Source organism: Alligator sinensis, unplaced genomic scaffold, assembly GCF_000455745.1.
Source record: "Alligator sinensis unplaced genomic scaffold, ASM45574v1 scaffold687_1, whole genome shotgun sequence".
NCBI classification, from domain to species: Eukaryota; Metazoa; Chordata; order Crocodylia; family Alligatoridae; genus Alligator; species Alligator sinensis.
In genome coordinates, this window is record NW_005842662.1 from 414,443 (window position 1) to 418,171 (window position 3,729).

General features: G+C 51.7%; 1 long non-coding RNA gene across 2 annotated transcripts in view; it reads right to left on the reverse strand.

Annotated features, from left to right (window-relative positions):
• LOC112551924 overlaps positions 1-2,028 on the reverse strand; it is an 8,188-nt gene extending 6,160 nt beyond the window's left edge. The window contains exon 1 of one of the 2 annotated variants that reach the window (XR_003096266.1): positions 1,977-2,012. This is a non-coding gene — a long non-coding RNA (uncharacterized LOC112551924). Of the gene's footprint in view, positions 1-1,976 lie in introns of both variants that reach the window. The other variant, XR_003096267.1, reaches the window with a different exon arrangement.
• Positions 2,029-3,729: the final 1,701 nt, after the last annotated feature.

Below are 3,729 nucleotides of genomic sequence, written 5' to 3' on the forward strand. Positions count from 1 at the left end.
GGTGCAACCTAAGCTACATCCCAGCTAAAACAAGGGCTCTCTGACTTTAAATAAAACCTAACAATAACTATTCCTCCCGTGTTTCAAGGAAGTTCATCCCAAAATGAGGTCAGAGAAACTTGGGAAATAGGAAATGTGACTTAGCCAGTAGGGCTGTGCAAGTTGGCAGTGATCCGATCCAGCTTCGGATCCAGCCACTTCAGATGGCTGCGATCTGATCCAGAGCTCTGGATTGGGTTTTCGCCTCGATCCGGCCGAAGCGGCTCCAAACCTTCGGAGCTGCCTCGGAGATCCGGCCATAGGGTATAATGGGGAATCAATGGAAGATCTATAACTTTTCTGTTTTTGTATGATTTGGATGAAACTTGCAGGAATGGTAGCCTCTGCTAAGAGCATGAAGTCTGCTAAGTTTCACAAAGATCATTGCATGGGTTTGGGGGGAACTGTACCCCAAATGCTTGAAAGCCAAACTCATGTCATGTCTAAATCTTACGGGGGGCTGAAAACTGCAGAGCTGGTAGCTATTACTGAGGCCACAAAGCCTGCCAAGTTTCAAGAAGATCGGTGTAGGAGTTGGGGGGGAACTGCACCCCAAGCTGCTGACAGGCAAAACTTGTGACACAAATGACCCTGTGTGTGTTAAGGCGCAACAGGTTGAAAACTGCAGGGGTGGTGGCTCTTACCAAGGCCACAACACCTGCCAGCTGTGTGTGACCTAGAGCAGGCCTGAGTGAGTGCTGGGCACTGCCAGGCTGCGAAGCCTGCCACTGTGTGTGTCTCGCTAGGGGAGTCTGTCGTTTGGGGCCCTGCACCCCAAGCTGCTGACAGGCAAAACTCGTGATGTGGGTGGGTGACACTGTGTGTGTTCAGGTGCGCCCTTCCTGGCACTGGGGCCTCTGCACAACACGGCAGTGTGCCCCAGTGAGGCCTCCTCCTCCCCTACAGCCTTATGCCCAGTCTTCTGCTTTATGTGACAACAGGTACAATAACTCAGCTGGCTCAACACCAGTAGCATCAGCAGCAGCGTCAAAGGTGCCCAAACAGACCTGTCACAGAGCCTGTCGTTTTATAAAGGAATTGACAGCAAGAAGTTCAGAAGCCCAGCTCTGAAAAGTGTTTTGTACATTCAAACAAGCACCTAACCTCATCACCAGAACTGAAGCCAACTTCCTACAGCTCAAAACACAACCTGCCAACTATCTCCAGTACCCCACAAACTGCACACCAGAATCTATCAAAGACAACAACACCCAACTCCCTGTGGGGCACGTTCCCCACCAAAAAATCACTCTGCCTCTAGTGTCTCAGGCCTGATCCTGAGAGGGAACAAATTACAATGCAAACCAGTTTTCAGAGCTGGGCCTATGAACTGCACTTCATCAGCCACCTAGGTAGTAGGTAGACAAAATCCTGGACTCAATATAGACACTGACAGTGGAGTTCTGGCACACTGCGACCTGCCGGACATCTGACACCCCAGGCACCTCTGCACTTTTACCTGCACTGCTACATCCCCCTTTTCCCCTCCCCCCCCCCCAGCCTGTCCCTCACCCCCTGATGCCTCCATTTCCATTTTCACTGACTGGCTATTTTTCCTGCATTGCATGCCAAGCCAGCCCCTGGCATCTTTACTATTCCTTCCATCCAGGACCAACTGCAGGTACTTCCTCAGCCTGACAAATGGGTTTTCAGCCCTAAAGCTGGCATCCCGGGCAGCTAAGCTGAGCTCACCGGGAGCCTCACAACTGCACTGCAACCAGCAAGCATCAGGCCTGTCAAAGATGTGACAGGTTTGGGCGTTCCCCAACCAGGACTTTGTGCATGCATACGTTAGCTGGATGTTGTGGCACCTCCTCCCCACCTTTCACCGGGGGATCGTTGGTCCTGGCATTTATGGGGCTGCCGCACCACCAGCAGTCCCACCAGGCCTCTCTACCCTTGCAGGGTCCTGCTTCCCCATAGCCCCAGTCCCATACCTCCAAGTTCGTCCTTCTCTTTTGGTGCAACCACCAGATTGCCCAGCGTATCTTGCAGGGGCCCCACATTTCCCGGTGCCTTCTTCATCCTCCCTATATATTTGAAAAAAGACTTTTTATTATCTTTGATCTTGGACTCTAGTCCTAGCTCTATGTCCACCTTGGCTTTCCTAACAGCCCCCCTACAGGCCTGAGTAGTGGAGGTATACTCTTCTTTGAAGATAGTCCCCCGCCTCCACCAGGTGTACACTGCCTTTTTGGCAACTAGGCATTCCCAGACGTCCTTGGTGAGCCAGGGGGGCTTTTGGGCACTCTTGCCCCCCTTGCTTCTTGTTGGGATTGTCACCCCTTGGGCCCTGAGTATCGTCTCCTTAAGGAATGACCACTCATCTTGGGCACTGAGTTCCCCTGCCCTCAAGAACCCCAGCTCCTCTCCCACCAATCTCCTCAACTCCTTGAAGTTGGCCCTCTTGAAGTCTAGGGCTATCGCCTTGCTGCAGGCCCTTGTCACCCTGCGCTGGATGATGAATTCCAGCAAACGATGATCACTGTCACCCAGGTGGTCAAGGACCTGGAGTCCCCTTACCAGGTCATCGCCTGTGGCCAGGACCAGGTCCAACAGGGCATTTCCTCTGGTGGGACTGTGCACCTCCTGGGTTAAGTGGAGGTCCCGTATCTCAGCCAGAAACCTCCTGGAATGGTCCAACCTGGCTGACTGCTCCTCCCAGCAGATGTCCAAGTAATTTAGATCACCCATGACAACTACATCCCTTGCCTTAAGTGCCTCTGCAGGCTGACTTCTGCCATTTTGGCAGAGTTTATTCATGTTTTCTGCTGTCAGAAGGGAGCTGATACTTATCTTTTTCCCTAATTAGGAAGACATCAGCAAGCTGCTGAGATACTGCACAGGCCCCTTGAATATCACATCATCAAATAGATGAGAAGCAGGAGGGATTATCATCAGCCTGTCCAAGGTAAACAGAAAGGATGGTGTCACTGTGGGAAGAGCCAAGAACAAAGTAACAACAAAGGAGATTCACTGCGATTCCTCCGTAAGATCTTGTTCACCTCCCCACACCCTCATACTCACGTGTTGTCCTACCCTCTGCTATATAAATCCCACTGCCATGCTTTCTATTCAGAGTGCTATCATCAAGTGTCTGAGTCTTTGGTCCGTGGTGGCACTGAAGTCCTCACTGAACATCACCATGAGGGTCCTTCTCCTTCTCTTTGCTCTTCTCTTCCTGGTTTTCCAGATGCAGGCTCAGCACAAAGCCCAGGAAGAAGCCCAGGACCCAGCACTTCAGGATGAAGCAGAAGCAGTGATGGCAGCCCCAGGTAGGACACCAGCCAGCGTAGGAGAGTAATGGGGCTTTTAATAATGCTTTTAATGCAACTGTCATAACTCTTATGTGCCCGTTTGCTGTTCTGGCTGGCTTATGAAGGACATGGGCACAGGGGAGATCTCATGAGCACAGTGGCTGGAGCACTGCTGACTGCAAAGACATTTGTCAATGAACTGGGGGTTTGGGAGGAGGAAGAGGAAGACAAGCCCTAGGACCCCCAAACCTTCTACAAGCTTGTCAGAGCTGATTTGGATCAGTGCCTCGACACAGTGGAACTTTCCAGCACAAGGCACGGTAAGGCAGGGGAAGTCTCGGCATGGTGAAGAGTTCCAGCGTGGATAGAGTTCCCGCCGAGGAAATGCAGATTTGCATAACACGATTGGCCGATGTTAAATTATTCCCACGTG